This window comes from Saccopteryx leptura, chromosome 1, assembly GCF_036850995.1.
Source record: "Saccopteryx leptura isolate mSacLep1 chromosome 1, mSacLep1_pri_phased_curated, whole genome shotgun sequence".
Taxonomy (NCBI): Eukaryota; Metazoa; Chordata; class Mammalia; order Chiroptera; family Emballonuridae; genus Saccopteryx; species Saccopteryx leptura.
This window is the reverse complement of record NC_089503.1, coordinates 146,752,289-146,769,336: the sequence shown is the minus strand read 5'-3', so window position 1 is coordinate 146,769,336 and position 17,048 is coordinate 146,752,289. Positions and strand designations below refer to the sequence as shown.

The 17,048-nt window shown below is 42.1% G+C and overlaps 1 protein-coding gene across 7 annotated transcripts in view; it reads right to left on the bottom strand.

Moving 5' to 3' along the window:
- Nucleotides 1-16,775, bottom strand: part of ARHGEF28 (Rho guanine nucleotide exchange factor 28) — a 368,879-nt gene extending 352,104 nt beyond the window's left edge. For 4 of the 7 annotated variants that reach the window (XM_066377180.1, XM_066377164.1, XM_066377191.1 and 1 more), the window contains exon 1: nucleotides 16,477-16,774. The gene's annotated coding sequence lies outside the window, so the exon portion shown is untranslated. Of the gene's footprint in view, nucleotides 1-16,476 lie in introns of all 7 variants that reach the window. The other 3 variants (XR_010750308.1, XM_066377149.1, XM_066377154.1) reach the window with 1 other exon arrangement.
- Between the last annotated feature and the right edge of the window lie 273 nt (nucleotides 16,776-17,048).

The following is a 17,048-nucleotide window of genomic DNA, read 5'->3' as shown; positions in this document are numbered from 1 at the left end:
CCACACAATTTGTTGTTCCTAAATAAAAAATAAAAACAAAAAAGAGGGGAAAAGTACAATGTAGAAAACTAGTTTCCTAAGCATAATTAGAAGTTTACACAACCTGACCTGTGGTAGAGGAGTGTATAAAGCGTCGACCAGGAACACTGAGGTCACCAGTTCAGTTCAAAACCCCTGGCTTGCTTGGTCAAGGCACCTACAGGAATCAACTACTATGAGTTGATGCTTCCTGGTTCTCCCCCCTTTCTTTCTCTCTCTCCCTTCTCTCTAAAAATAAATCAATAAATAAAATTTAAAAATAAATTTTTTTAAAGAAATTTATACTGAAATATATAAAAGGACTGTCTGTAATTGCATAAATGTCACCTTCTGCAAGCATAACCTCTTAAAAGTCAATTTGTAGTCTTCAGTTTTACATGGGATGCACCACAAAGTTATATGCCTTCAAATGTCCAGTCATGTGAGTCTCCCTATCTACATTGTGTAATCCCACATCACAAGAAAGGGAAGAGTTCTGGTAGAAGAAACCGCTGTCCTTTTTATTTAAAAGAGATTACCCACTGCACACTTGTACTTAAAACACAACAATTCTATATTCAATAAAGAAAAATAGGAAACATAAACATACTTGTACTTAAAACACAACAATTCTGTATTCAATAAAGTAAAATAGGAAACATAAACCATAATCTTATTCTATCAGAGAAAACAAGCAGTTAATCATTAGATTTAAGTGACACAAAAATTTAAGGCAGATCATAAAAAATGCTGTGGCTGATAACTCACTTATAAAAATCAACACAATTTATGAAAGTGTTTTTATATTATGTAATGTAACACATAAAATCATAACTAAATTTACATGCATATTTACTAGTCAGAAATATACTGACCCAATATCCAAAGGCAAGCACATGAATGTTCCCAACAGCTATACAAATTATTGAACTAATTAAGAATTCTTTTTATTTTTAGTTTTTTAATGATTTGAGAGAGAGAATGATAGAAAGGAAGGGAGAGAGGGAGGGGAGAAAGATAGAGAAGCATCAACTCACTGTTCCACTCAGTTGTTCCATTTAGTTGTGCACTCAAGGGTTGCTTCTCCTATGCACCCTGATGTGGGACTAAACCTGTGACCTCAAGTGCACCCAGATAATGCTCTAGCCACTGAACTACCCTGCCAGGGCCTTTTTGTTATTGTTATTATTATTGTTGTTGTTGCTGCTTTTTATAGGATATGAAAGCTTACTCCTAGTCTAGTACAGACTGGCCAAACTGCCTTCTACAATGATTCTTCTTAGCCCTAGGAGGGTAGCACAGTTGGTTAGAGCACCATACAGATATGTGATGGTTGCAGGTTCAATCCCCAGTCAGGGCACACACAAGAAAAAAACCAATGAATGCATAAATAAGTAGAACAACAAATCGATGTTTCTCTCTCTCTCTCTCTCTCTCTCTTTTCCCCTCCTTCTCTAAAATCAATCAATACATTTTTTTTTATTCTTTTTTGCACAGATCCATGTAATTTCTTAATTAGGAAAAGGAGATTTCTTGCACCTCCTTCCACCAGAAGATGCTACAGGTCAAGAAAGGCTGCTTCATATGCTGACTCTTCCCTCCCAGAGTCCCTGGCTCAGAGCACGTCAGAGCTCTAAACCAGCATCTGCCCTCACAGCCACCACACAGGCTTCCCCAAAAAGGGTGACCTGTGTGCCCACGCCTCAGGGGCTGCAGCAAACTCTTTATATCCTTCATATTGCCTTGTATAGCACCTTGCTTAGACTAGAGACCAATACATTATTTGTGTAACTTGTTTTACTTCAGGATAGCTCATGCTCATTTTAAAAATCTGTGTTAAATTGAATATATACAGAATAGGAAATGGAAATTCCCTCTAATCTCTCCGTAGATGACTGAATGAACAACACTTCATGTATATCTGGCCTTTGGCTGGATCTGTCAACAGGCACATCTTAACACCTACTTGGTAATATCCCACACACTGGGAGCCAAGGAGATCTGCTCACCAGAGAGAGGCACCCTACTGGATGTCATCAGTCTCCAAAATAGCTACTCATTCTCTCTGCCCTGTAATAAACCTTGAATTCAATACAAACAAAAATACACTAGCTACTTTAAAAAAGGGGGGGAAAAGGAACTGTGAAAGTGTACCAGTATGGAAATCAACTGCATACTTGAAATTCTATGGGAATAAGTTAACAAGAAGAAAACAGGCACCTGGCAGGGAAAAATTTTAAGGAAATTACTGAGACGTGATACATATCCTGTCAAAACAACATATGAAGTGGTGAATCATTTGATTAGTATCTTCTCAGTGTTATGCGACTTTAAATGCTCCATAAATTTTAAGTACTAAGCTGTTCAAATAATCCTGTACCCAAAGTTAAATAAATAACTAGCACGTACTCACCATAGTCACAACAGTCCTCTTTAAGGTCACTAAGATAAGGCACTCTCATTTGCCTCTCCTAATTCAGTTTTGGCTAACGCTATGGCCTTCAATGCAATTCAGAATTATGGAGGGCTTAGCCCTGGACAGGAGAGTTGTCACAACAATAGAAATGTTAGACTTAGTTCACTCTTGACAAGTCAAGCAGAACTCCAAGACCTTGATCAAACGTCTCCAGAATTCTATAAGTTTGTTTTCACTCTCAAATGTCTATAGACAGAAAAAATATATATGCAAAGCTAGGTTTCCCATACAAATTTAAGAGGTAAAGTAACATTATAAGCATATTGCCAAAACAAATTAAAATACAAAAGAATAGTCTCTTCTGTTTAATAATATCCAAGTTTTTCTCTTCCACCAAATAGTTATGGTAAATGATTATTTATAAGCCCAAATATAAAAGGGTTTTTATAAATTATTAGCAACAAGTAATTATACAATCTCAGGAAATAAAAGTTGTAAAGCAAGTGCAAGAGTCTGTGATGGAATTTGACATCTGAAAGATATCCACTCCAATTTACAAACTAAGATGAAGAATACAGTTTTTCATTGAAATATCTATTTCTTAAGTTCATTTGTTTTTATAATATCACTGAAGCATATACATATTTGCAATATAGACTGTGTTTGAGACACTAGAACAGAAAAAATACTGGGCAATACTTGGACTCCCATTATACTAAGTATGGTTCCCAGAAGAATGCCGTTACTCGGGCTGCTGAGAATGCCCTGCCCCATACCACCTGCACATTAAAATAGATTTGCTTTCGTGGCTGCTGATTTTGCAGCACTGAGAGCTCCTCAAAATCTACTCCCAAGCGTCTTACCTCTGAGCCTGCAGCACCCAATATATGCCTGCTCCATAGTACTTACTAGCCAAATCAACTCAGTGAAGGCTCAGAACTCAAATAGAGCTCTCAAACTCCCTGGGATGGAAAAGCTTCGGAAAGAACTTCTGAATAAGAGGATTTAGAGCCCCTTGACCCAGCAAGTAAAAATCTGAATAGATTGATATCCAATGTCTAAATCACCAATTTAATAGGGTATCTTTATCTTGAGGTTCTATGACAAGTGGAGGGATATTATGCCTTAAAATGTCATCTTTTCTATGAGCACAATTTGTTTTCATTCATGTTAGTAGTCAGGAGCTATATGAATTACTAGAGGTTTTAGGAATTTGCTATACTTTTTGAAAAAATGTTGTGAAATCAAACAGAAGATAAGTCACCAAATTTCTTCAGAGAAGGGGTGGAGCCCAAAGGGGAGTAAAGAGAAGAAGAGGGAGGGGCAGAAAAGCGAGAGAACCTTTATAAATGTTATTTTAGCTGAAAAGAAACATTTATCAAAAATGCCACCAGTCCTGGCCGGTTGGCTCAGTGGTAGAGCGTCGGCCTGGCGTGCAGAAGTCCCAGGTTCGATTCCCGGCCAGGGCACACAGGAGAAGCACCCATCTGCTTCTCCACCCCTCCCCCTCTCCTTCCTCTCTGTCTCTCTCTTCCCCTTCCGTAGCGGAGGCTCCATTGGAGCAAAGATGGCCCAGGTGCTGAGGATGTTTCCTTAGCCTCTGCCCCAGGCGCTGGAGTGGCTCTGGTCGCAAAAGAGCGACGCCCCGGAGGGGCAGAGCATCGCCCCCTGGTGGGCAGAGCATCGCCCCTGATGGGCGTGCCGGGTGGATCCCGATCAGGTGCATGCGGGAGTCTGTCTGACTGTCTCTCCCCCGTTTCCAGCTTCAGAAAAATACAAAAAAAAAAAAAATGCCACCAATTTCATTTGGGAACCGTTCTCCACCCAGCCTAAATGGAGTTAGGAACAATAAATTCCATGAGCCAAAATGAAATGAATACCCATTTTCAGTCATCTTTGAATTCAATTAAAAATAAGTATATTACAGGTTGATTATTACAGGTTGATTTCACCTCACTGCTCATGAAGTATTCAGACAACACCAACATGAGCAGCCATTGCAGGAAAATCTCAGGGCGTGAGCAATCATTCTCCCTGTAAAGATGCAACCTTAAAGCATCTTCAAACCTACATCCCTAAACAATTTAGATGTTGGCAATCAAGTATGTGAAAGCACTCTCACAGTCAAGCATTATGCTAGTAATCCAAGAAAGGGTTAAGACACCGTCCTCAGCTCCACAGAACCATAGAATTTGAGAGACAGGACACACCATGGAGAAGGGATTGGCCCAACCCCTCGTATTTCAGTGAAGCTACCAGAGCCCAGAATGGTGATATGGCTCACCTGGTATGTATGTCAGTCACAGTGCAAAGATTTTTAACCCAAATTCTTCTTCTGGCTCAGCCTTTGCTACACCCAGGTTACCTTTTTAAAAACTTCTTATTGCATACAATCCACTACCATCTTTTAAATGAATGGCATTAAAAAGAAATAAACCAGGAATCATATTCAACTCCAACTTTAAAACATTGCTCTTAAATTCATTTAAATCCAGACTTCTTGTCTACTTCTACTAATTTCTGAGGTTGCTTGTCCACAAAGATGATGTAACAACCAGTGAACATAAAGCTTCCTACTACGAATGTGAAAGGTGGCAAAAAAAAAAAAAGCTTACTCTTATTTTTAATTAAAAACCTTAAAAATCTTCTAATAAATCACTATCCAAATTACACTTGGCATTCCTATCAAGATGAGTTTCTTTTTAAACTGTTTAAAGTTGAATTGTCCCTAGCACAGCCCCATTTTTGTAAGTAAGCCAACTGAAAAGCTAATCTGGGACTTTCTAGAGATATGAAGATAACCTAGTCCCATATTATTCATTTTTATTGCAAAACAACCTAATTCATCTATATGTGGAATCTATTTCACCTTCTTACATAAGTTTTTAACATGTTTATATAAGGCTAAAAATCAAAGGACATGAGATCTTTCTCTCATAAGCATTTCTACTCAAACTGAACCTTTCCTCTTGCCCTGGCCAGCTAGTTCAGCAGTAGAGCGTTGGCCAGCATGCAAAAGTCCCAGGTTTGATTCCTGGCCAGGTCACACAGGAGAAGTGCCCATCTGCTTCTCTGCCCTTCCCCCTCTCCTTTCTCTCTATCTCTCTATCTCTTTCTTCCCCTCCTACAGCCGAGGCTCCATTGGAGCAAAGTTGGCCTGGGCACTAAGGATGGCTCCATGGCCTCCGCCTCAGGCACTAGAATGGCTTCAGTTGCAACAGAGTAATGTCCCAGATGGGCCGAGCATTGCCCCCTGGTGTGCATGCCAGATGGATCCCAGTCAGGTGCATGTGGGAGTCTGTCTCTCTGCCTCTCTCACTTCAGAAAAATACAAAAAAAAAAAAAAAACCCACAAAAAACTGGACCTTTCCTAACTAAAGACTAAGGAATAATTAGAATTCCCATATCTGAGATTTTAAAGGTTTTCACACTCTTTTATATTCAATAAATAAGCTATCAATTTTCCTGGTTATTTAGTGGGTGAAAATACTTAAGTATTTTATATAAAAACTCAGTGTCTAACAAAAAACAATTAAAGAAAAGTACTTCTATTTTATTCCCCTCATGAATCCATCAATTAAAAACCTATTAAATCATCATTATACATTCTGTGTGTTGTCCTTCACTTCCAAGAATGGGGAGTGGCCAGCTGGAAACTGGCTAAGCCTCTAGGGGTTCTAATAATTGGTATGAAAGCAACTTCCAAAAATCTATTCCCTGAGAACTTTTGAGAAGTTGTAAAGCTGGCAATTCCATGAAAGGCAACACTAATGGGTTAGATGAGCCACTTCTTAAAGTCATTCTCCCATCACTTCATCCCATCCAAATTCCATTTCCTCCAAACTTTATTAACAGTCAATGAAATCATTACCTAAAGAGATCATCACAATTCATAGAAATAACCAAGACCGCCCATTTGGAAAGAATGGGGGAGGGAGGGAATGCCAGGATAAGAAAGAATCTGTTGTGATTTCCCAACCATAATCCATTGTGGATTATGACAGGATTCAAATATGGAAGACAGGCACATGTCTTTCCAAGTTCCAAAAAGACAGACTCTACAAACTATAGACAGAAGGAGTTTCACATTGATTCTCAGCAAGATCCTAGAACAGAATATTGAAGAGTCCATGTCTGGGTACTTCATAGAGGAAGCAGTGGCTACTTGGATACAAGAATAAGTCACTTGAGAATAACCCCATTCTGTTTTGTGGTTACTAAAACTGATAATTCCATATGGTAGGTGTATAGTAGATTTTATAGATAGTGTATAACCTGACAACAAAATGGAAGACTAAGAATCAGATGCTAGTTCAAATAAGAATACAGTGGTACCTTGCGATACGAACAGACCAACATACGAGTTTTTTAAGATACGAGCTGCGACTCGATCCATATTTTTGTTTGAGATCCGAGCAAAATTCCGAGATACGAGTCATGATTCGGGAAGCTGCCGCTAGTGGGTGCGTTGGCACACGGGTCCAGTATCGGCAGTTTGATATACGAGTTGACTGACTTACGAGCTTGGTTACAGAACAAATTAAATTCTTATCTCAAGGTACCACTGTAATTGATTGAACAACATGACAAAATTGATAAACATCGATCTGAAATGAAATTTATATAAATGCACCAAATTGTTCTTCCCTAGAACTCAGCATAGGTAACAGTTTTATTTCCTTAAGGCATTAAAGAAATGCATATTGAATCTGTGGATAACTTGGAACAAAATAAAGGGTCGTGAACATGATAAGTTTATAGACAAACAATCTAAAAGGCTTTGAAAGGCTTGAAAAAAAGGATCACATCAGAAAAATACATTTAAGAGAGAAATATTAAGTTCTATTCAGAGGACTAAGAAGCCAATTGCACAAGTCCATGAGTGAGATGAGGCTCAGCAGCAACATGCAGAAAAACAAACTTGGTGATTCTGAGATGACTTGAACATCAAGAGTCAATAGCCCTGTTCAGAAGTACCATAGCTAGAAAGCCATTGTTTGAGAACTAATTCTATCCCAGGTTCTGTGTTAAGCACTTAACACAAACTATCTTATTGAGTCCATATAGCAACCCTATTAGACAAAAAGGTAAAAACTAAGGCTAAAACTTCAAGTGACTTGCCTAAGACAAGGTAGAAAGTAGCAGAGATGAGTCTCCCCAAGTCTCTGATTTGCAGCCAGCAGTCTCAACCTACAGGCTTCTCTGCTTCCCTAGCAGAAGGGGGGAGGGGTCTCAGCAAGGGTCCTAGTGTGTTCTGCACCATCAGATGGTGCCTGGAATTATGACACTTTAAGAAAAATAGAGAAAACTGGAATACGTTCTGTATTCCAGGGCTAAGAGGGCCCAAAAGCTTATCATTCAACAAAGGCTAAAGAAACCAAGGTTTTTATTTTTCCACTTTAATAAAATAAAGCTTAAATGTAGGATACATACTTAATTTTAAAATACGTAAGGGGCTGTCATGTAAGAGAAATCATTCAGAATGGCTCCCGAGCAGAACTATAGTATAATAAACTTAATACAGGAGTAATTGCTTTTAACATTCTAAGGTTTCCAAAAATAGACTGTGAGTTAGGGGGATGCCAGCATATAGAGAGCTAGGAGGACCCAACATCCATCCGTCCCACCAAAAGAAATACAACCAACCAACTACAAACCAACTAAAATAGCACTGGGAAAGTTTTGTACTCCAATGAAGCAGCAGCAGCAGAAACCCTGTGGAGCTAAAACACTGAGGATGGCCACACAGAAAAGTGTAGGAAGCATCTTACCTGCATCCCTCCATCCCCCCGACCAAAGCAGCTCACTGCCAAGAAGGAACGCCTTGGAGGAATGTCGAGTTACTCAACAGGGAAAAGGCCAGTAGGAAAACCCTAGCCACTGTGGAAAAGAGGATGATTTTAATTTTCAAAAAATTAAAAATAGAACTACCATTCAGCAATGCCACTTCTGGGCATATATCCTGAGAGGAAACAACGACCTCAGAACTATAGGCACCTCCATGTTCACTGCATGGAAATGAGAGATACAGGCAATAGAAAGACAGGAGTTCAGAAAGGAAAGAGCTCAGTTGCTACTACATTGGTCGAAGGCTTCAGAGAAAAGGTTGTTTGAGCATGCTCTGAGGACTGCAGTCCAGGCAGGCCTCATTTTTTTGTGCTTCACAAACTGCATTATATGCAATAGCCAAGAATGGAAACAGCCTAAGTGTCCGCCAACAAATGAATGGGAAAAGAAAATGTGCTATATATACATGATGGAATATTATGCAGCCATCAAGGAAATTTTTCCTTTTGCCATAACATGAATGAACGTGGAGGGCATTATGCTAAGTGAAATAGTACGGATACTAAAAGACAAATACAGTCTGCTATAAAATACAGTATCAGTAATATGTGGAATCTTTTAAAAAGCCAATTTCATAAAAATGCTTAATAAAATTATAGTTGCCAGAGCTGGGGTGAATGAGAAAATGGGGAGTTGTAAGTCAAAAGACATAATCTTTTAGTTACAAGTTCTGAAGATCTAATGTACAGCATGGTGACTATAGTTAAAGTGGTATTGCATACTTGAAAGTTGCTAAGCATAGATCTTAAGTGTACTCACCACAAAAAAGGAGTTAAATATGTGAGGTGATGGATGTGTTAATTATCTTGATATTGATAATTATTTCAGAATATATATGTGCATATTTAAAGTATACATGATCTGATATATACATATTGATACAATTATATTTTTCAATTATTCTTCAATAAATGTGAAGAAGAGACATAGACTGGGTTATCATCATGGTTATTAGTACCCCACCACAACAGGACAGTATTCAAATGGTCAACCATGTGGAGGTAGGCTATACAGGGGGACTGCAAATCTGCTAGAAAGGAGGGGAAACTTTTTAGGTTTCTTTCAACTCAAAGACTGATTCTAAACAAGAATTTCATTCATTTCCCCAAAGACAATGTACAATTTTCTAAGAGAGGCCTGGGGAGTGTCCCATTCATATCTGAGAAGGACTAGCCATCTAACTTCCTGAGCAACTTTTATCTCCCTCCCCTGTATCTCAATATTTTCCAATGCAACCCGCACCTGATACTAAAGAAAACATCATCATTGGCCTTTGCAGGGACGCTGTAAACCAGAAAGGCTTGTCATGACAGTTAGCAAAAGACCTAACCAACTGACATGTGTATATTCTACTACTTTGAGCACCCTACAAAGTAGCCCACCTCAGGTTGCCCGCCGTCAGTGGGCTCACAGTAAGGCCAGAAAGTTGAGACTTATACACAGGAGCATATAATGAATCCAAAAGCAGGTGGAAATGAGAGATACAGGCAATAGAAAGACAGGAGTTCAGAAAGGAAAGAGCTCAGTTGCTACTACATTGGTCGAAGGCTTCAGAGAAAAGGTTGTTTGAGCATGCTCTGAGGACTGCAGTCCAGGCAGGCCTCATTTTTTTGTGCTTCACAAACTGAACGCAGACCCTCCACCAGCAAAAAGATTACAACTCATTTAATTGTGGTGGCTGGAACCAAACCCATATCTCCAAGGTATGCCCACATATTTTAGCTAGAGAGGAAGAAGTACCTACCATGAACAACTGCAAGCTGATGCCTCTCATCTCTCTCCCTTACTCCATCTCTCTCTCTCTCTCAAAAAATAGTAGTAATATTTCATAATCCCTTCAAATGCTCACTGACTTCCCACGGAGGGCACAGTGCGGACCCTGCAGATAGTACATTCCTGGCAGCATTGAACAAGACAGAAAGGTTGAATTGACCAAAGCCCTCCTCACTTTGAAATGTCATGATGTTAGTGTCAGGTTCTTAGAGAACATCAAGTCTACTCCTTTTCATTTCACCAGATGTGAAAACTGAGATCCAGAGAGGTCTCATAGTCACCAAGTTTACATAACTGATTGCTCACAGGCTGCCTCTATCCCGGCCTCGAACTTGAAGCCTAGGGTGCTTTCCGCTGAGGTCACACTGACATCTCACTGCCTTCTGAAACCTGGGAAACCTGCTAAGTTACTCTTTTTTAATGTCAATTTTCCATTTGTTACAAATAAAACCACCAACATTTTCTGGCACTTACTCTCTGCCAAGCACTACCAGAAGGGCTCTCTGTAAATTTATTCATTGTATTCTCACAACCACCCAAAGGGAGAGGTTACAATGATTATCTCTGTGTCACAAATGGAAAACCTGAAGTAGAGAGAGGTCACACAGCCCGGACAGAGCCTGGGCTGTCTAACGAGACAGTCTGTCTCCAGAGTCCCTGCTCTTAACCACTTCGTTATGGTTCATGAAAGATAATTTCTTTAAATTATAAAATGGTGGAAGAAAAAGAGCAGGCCTTAAGCACAAAGGGCATGGTCACTAGTTTTGATAATGAATTTAAGAGCTAAACCATAAATTCCATTAATATATGTAATAGATTTCTTGATCGCCTAAATTATTTTTTCTTTTAATATTTTATTGGATTTATGGGGTGACACTGATTAATAAAACTATATAGGTTTCAGTGCACAATTCTATAATACATCCTCTGTATATTGTATTGTATGTTCACCACTGCAAGTCAAGTTGATCATCTATTAAGTTAAGGGAAAGTCTATCTGTATGCTATAAGGAATTATATAAAGCATATTAACATTTTGAGCACTTCCTAAAAGGTGGAATGATTGTGTGCATACCAGTCAAACAAAGCCTGACACTTGAACTAGGTAGAATGTATTCACAGTGGCCATCCCCTCCCCCACATCCCAAGACATGAAAACAACCAAAGTGTCCCTCAATAGAGGAATGGATAAAGAAGAAGTGGTACAGGTCCTGGCTGGTTGGCTCAGCGGTAGAGTGTCGGCCTGGCGTGCGGGGGACCCAGGTTCGATTCCCAGCCAGGGCACATAGGAGAAGCGCCCATTTGCTTCTCCACCCCTCCACCCCCTCCTTCCTCTCTGTCTCTCTCTTCCCCTCCCGCAGCCAAGGCTCCATTGGAGCAAAGATGGCCCGGGCGCTGGGGATGGCTCCTTGGCCTTTGCCCCAGGCTCTAGAGTGGCTCTGGTCGCGGCAGAGCGACGCCCCGGAGGGGCAGAGCATCACCCCCTGGTGGGCAGAGCGTCGCCACCTGGTGGGCGTGCCGGGTGGATCCCGGTCGGGCGCATGCAGGAGTCTGTCTGACTGTCTCTCCCCGTTTCCAGCTTCAGAAAGAGAAAATAAAAAAAAATAATAAAAAAAAAAAAAAAGAAAGAAAGAAGAAGTGGTACAGATACACAAGGGAATACTACTCATCCATAAGAAATGATGACATATTGCCATTTATGACAACATGGATGGACACTGAGAACATTATATACCAAGTAAAGTAAGTAACTCAGAAAAAGCTAAGAACTATATATGATTTCATACATAGGTTGGATATAAAACTGAGACTCATGAACACAGATAAAAACAAAGTGGTAGGTAGCCCTGACCAGTTGGCTCAGTGGTAGAGCATCGGTCCTGCATGTGGAAGTCCCACGTTCAATTCCCGGTCAGGGCACACAGGAGAAGCACCCATCTGCTTCTCCACCCTTCCCTCTCTTCTTTCTCTCTATGTCTTTCCCTCCCACAGCCAAGGCTCCATTGGAGCAAAGTTGACCCAGGTGCTGAGGATGGCTCCATGGCCTCCACCTCAGGCACTAGAATGGCTCCAGTTGCAATGAAGCAATGCCCCAGAGGGGCAGAGCATCGCCCCTTAGTGGGCTTGCCAGGTGGATCCCGGTCAGGCACATGAAGGAGTCTGTCTCTTTGCCTCCCTGCTTCTCACTTCAGAAAAATACCAAAAACAAAAAACAAAAACAAAAAGATGAAGTGGTTACCAGAGAAAGGGGGATGTGGGAGAGGGGATGGGATGGGAGAAGGGACTAAAGAGGGACAAATACAGTGACAGAAAATGATTTGACTTTGGGTGATGGATACATAACATGATCAACAGTTCAAATGTTATAGAAATGTTTACCTGAAACTATGTACTCTTATTGATCAATGTCACCCCTTTAAATGTAATTTTTTAAATAAAAAATTTTAAAACCCTATGTACTCATTAATGAATGTCACCCTGTTAAATTTAATTTTCTAAGTAAAATTTTTAAAAAAGAGAAATAGGCAGAATGTTACTTGAGTGCTGGTTTTAGAAGGGTTTCTTCTGGAAAGAGGACCTTTATGGAAAGTGAAGATGTCATTGATCTCACTTGTGCTGGCTTTGCTTACAGATCCAAATTTCTTCTCTACTATTAAAAATATTACTTTTACATTAACTTTCTCCAGAAATCCAACTTCAAATTGATAATTGAGAAAAAGATTAAACTAAAATAAGAGATGCTTCTGAAGACAAATAAAAATATATCTGATAAGAGTGTTCAAAAACCAAGATCACTAAACAAATACCCAATATTCAGTTATATCGTTTTTACTTTCTCTCATATTAAACATGCTGTCAAATCTCATTATCTTGTTTCTCCAGGAGAAGAAATCCAGGAGCAGTAATGGTAGAAATAAACAAATTACAAATGTGCCTAAGATCAAATTTCAAGGGAAAAACTGTAGTCAATTAAGAAGATATACTATCACATAAAAATTTATGTAACATTTTACCAGCCAAATATCTTAGCGTTAATTGGGCAAAAGCCCATTCAAAATGCAAGAGATTCCTGACCAGGCGGTGGTACAGTGGATAGAGCGCCAGACTGGGACGCGGAGGACCCGGGTTCGAGACCCTGAGGTCGCCAGCTTGAGTGCAGGGGCTCACCAGCTTGAGCCCAAGGTCGCTGGCTCGAGCAAGGGGTCACTCGATTTGCTGTAGCCCCCCAGTCAAGGCACATATAAGAAATCAATCTATGGACAACTAAGAAACCGCAATGAAGAATTGATGTTTCTCATCTCTCTCCCTTCCTGTCTGTCTATCCCTATTTGTCCCTCTCTCTGACTCTCTCTGTCTCTGCCACAAAAAAAAAAAAAAAAAAAAAAATGCAAGAGATCCTTAAAAATTCTAAAACCAGAAAAGTATAGCCTTAAACATGAAATCCACAGTCCAGAGAGTTAAAGCAAAGAACAGTATCAGGCATGCTGTACCCTCAAATAGTTGTTGAATGAATATAGGTGAAGAAAATGGTCACAGAAAGAGGAGCATAAAAGGAACTGTCAAAATGGCTAAACAGCAGAGTAACACTGCTTTGAGCTTTTGAGAACTTTTGCATACCAGGATAATAACAAAAGAACTAAGGATTATACTGGACAAAATGACACTACCATCTAATCAAGGCAAAATGCTCAACGGTATAGGACCTGACCTGCCTTAAGAAAAGTATCACCAAGCCTCACTTTGTCTAAAAAGGGGATCTGGACTCAAGCCCTACAGGGTGGCATGACATTTACAGCATAACTCTAACACATCAAAATTCCCTGAATTTGGTGCATTTCAAATGCAACACTGTTTTTCATTTAAGACTCTCAATAGGAGTTGCCCAGTTTGACCCATCTTTTCATACCAAATCTTATTTACGGTCACAGGGGGAAAAATATACTATAGCTTTTCTGCTCCACTAAAGCAATATAAATACAAATGCAATGAGACTAAACCTACATAAGCCAGAGCTGTCCTATCTGATCAGTAAATTAAAGCATAATAAAATTACAGCCAGGCTGGGAGTTCGACAGTAATTTGGGATCTGTGCAGTACATCCCAGCCATGCCCATATCATAAAGGATTTTCCAACATTTATGTAATAAATCTTTTCTAGGGAGTCGGCACTTGGTCATAAACAGTGGCAAGACTTAAAGTTAGAGCTTAAGTACCTACCAATATAGTGGTTACCTGTTCTATACAGACTGTTTAACATAAAAGTAATATCATATTTCACTATTTACTTTAATACCTATTTAGAACACATTTGCTTTTCTCACATGGCATATCCTAAAGGAGGTCATATATCAGCTCACCTGAAATTCCTGCCCAGTTTACATCTTAGCCACAGCAGTATTTTCTTCTAAGAGCACAATGGGAAAATACTTCAAACTCTTCTGCAGTATTCACAAGATTTTTTAAAAGGTGTGAAACCCAAGTGAGGCCCCTGATGAAATTTCATAGAGCCTTAGTTACCAACTACAGGCACACCTCATTTTATTATGCTTCACTTTATTGCATTTCACAGATACTGTGTTTTTTATAAAAAGGCAAGATTCTCCACCAGCACAAAGACTGCAACTCACTTTATTGTGATACTCTCTTTACTGCAGGGGTCTGGAATCACACCCAAAATATCTCGGAGCTATGCCTATATAGTACTGCTGTCCTCTAAGTGTTTCTGAATTGCTTAAAGGACAAGACGGGTGCTACAAAGGAAAGTCTAATGGCACACCTGTTGCATAACTTGTTCTTGGTTGGCCAGATTTTGATAAGGAAAAAAACAGTCAAAAGCAGGACAAACACTGATTCTCTGTTCTCCATTCTCCCATTAGTCAGGACATTTGTCTGACTCACACCTGCAGTAGCTAGCTGCGCCTCAGTTTCTCTAACGCTATTCCAAATTCCTATTTGACCAAAGTTAAGGAACACAGTCAAACAGAAAGTCCACATTAGAATATTACATTGAAATACTATGTTGTATAAATTTCAAAGGCTTTTGCAGTATTCATTTCTTTTCCTTCAAAGACTCCGAAGGGGTTAATTTGGTCACTAATCAAGATCAGGCAAATACCTATGTGCTTTAAGAACGTGTATACAAAAACCCAGGACAGATATAAAGAAACCTTCCCAGGTAAGTTATCACTCTGCTTGGATCATCATGTGCAACGAACAAACCACAGAACATAACAAGGACAGGTCTTTTATTTTGCTTTTTTTGTGAAAACAAGATTTCGCTTCTCCCTGACAGCTTCAGGGCCTAGGAAGATACGCAGACAAAGCTTCAGAAAACCCGAGACCCCATGGGACCTCAAATGATCCGTTCTTTCTGAACGTACTTATCCCTATTTCTTACCCAGTTGGCACTGGTCTGGTGGTTAACCTCCATAACTCTGGGTCGTTGGATATTTGCCAAGACCCGGGGAGGGGTCAAGAAGAGAGAAGCTGCGCAAACACAGATGGTGCAGCCTTTCCTTAACCTACCCAGCTATAACCAATTGGGGGACGCTGTGCGTTCCTAGGGAGGCAGATGGGTTCTGTTCTGGAAATCTAATTGGTGTCTGGGAAACCAGAGCTGGGTTTCCACGGCGGCATGAACACCCAAGGTTCCACACAGCCCTGGACGGCGAGGATACCTCCTCGGCCACGCACAAGCCCATAACTAGGACCCCAGCTGAAGCTCTAAACACGGGAAGATTAGGGTACAACCACCCACACCCCAGATGTTCATGGAGCAAACAAATCTATTAAAATAAGCATAAGGAAATCCGACAGAATTCTGACAGCCTCTTCTAACCAAGATAACTGCAGATACCTTTTAAGATATAGCAGATGCTGCCACACGAAAGAAATGTTAGGGTCTCTGTCCTCAGTTTGTGCTTGGTCTGCTTTCTGGGGACTCGGCCCCGCCAAGCATACTCAGCTCGGAGCCGAAGCACCGACGGGGAGAGGAGACCCCAGCTTTCGAGGATCCTCCTTCTCCACCGCAGGAGTGCCATTTATTTCCCTAGCATCCGAAGGACACTGACGAGGCTTCCACCCACCCATCCCCAGTCCCCCGAGACGGGGTCGAGAGGGGCCACCTCCGCCTTTACGGTGCGCCCCCGACTGTGCCGCCTGAGCGACCTCGCGATCTGCAGCTGCCGTCGCCGCGCGGCGCTGTGCAACCCTTTGCACTTGTTGCTGTTCCCGAGGGAGGAGGCGGCGGCCATCCCTCGCGCCGTCGAGCCCGCAATAGCGCCCCCTCTTCACCTCGGCTGACCCGTCCCCCGGGATCCTGGAGAAGCAGCTCCGCGACCGTGAACACAGGTGAAGTGGCCCGAGTTTTCTGCCCAGGGTTGCAAAGAGACGCAGGGGATGGAACCCCAGAGAGCACTCACCTGGGCTGTGCACCCCGCCACCTCCGCACCCGAGCCAGGCGCTGCCCGCCCTCGCCCTGCCGGAGGGCGCCCCGGAGCCGGGAAGGCTCTCCCGAAGCTGCCAACGCCCGGCAGCGGCACAGCGGCGGCCAGCGCGGAGGGGGCGGAGCCGCGGCCGCGCTCCCAGGCCCGGCTGGCGGCGCCCGCGGCTGGTGCCGCCCCCGCTGCCTGCGCGCCTGCCGGCTGCCACAAGATCCCGGCCTGCCCACCGCCCGGCCCGGCATCACATGGCCGGCCCGCCCGCCGCCGCGCCCGACACCGGCTCCAGCAGGAAACCTGAAACCCCTACTGCGCTGTCTCCGCCAGCCCCCTCCCTCCGCGGGGCGGTGGCCGGCTCGCCTCGCTTCCCTCCCGGGACACGGAGCGCCGAGGCGGGCGGAGGCTGGCGTGGCCCTGCCCGGCAGCAGAGGGTGAGGTTGCGCCCTGGCTGCGGCGCCCGCGCGCCTCGCCTTGGCGCTGCCCGAGGAAGGAGCTGGCCTTCCCGTTCCTGAAAGGAGTTGTGCCAGGCCCGAGGGAGGCTTAGGCTGTCCTCA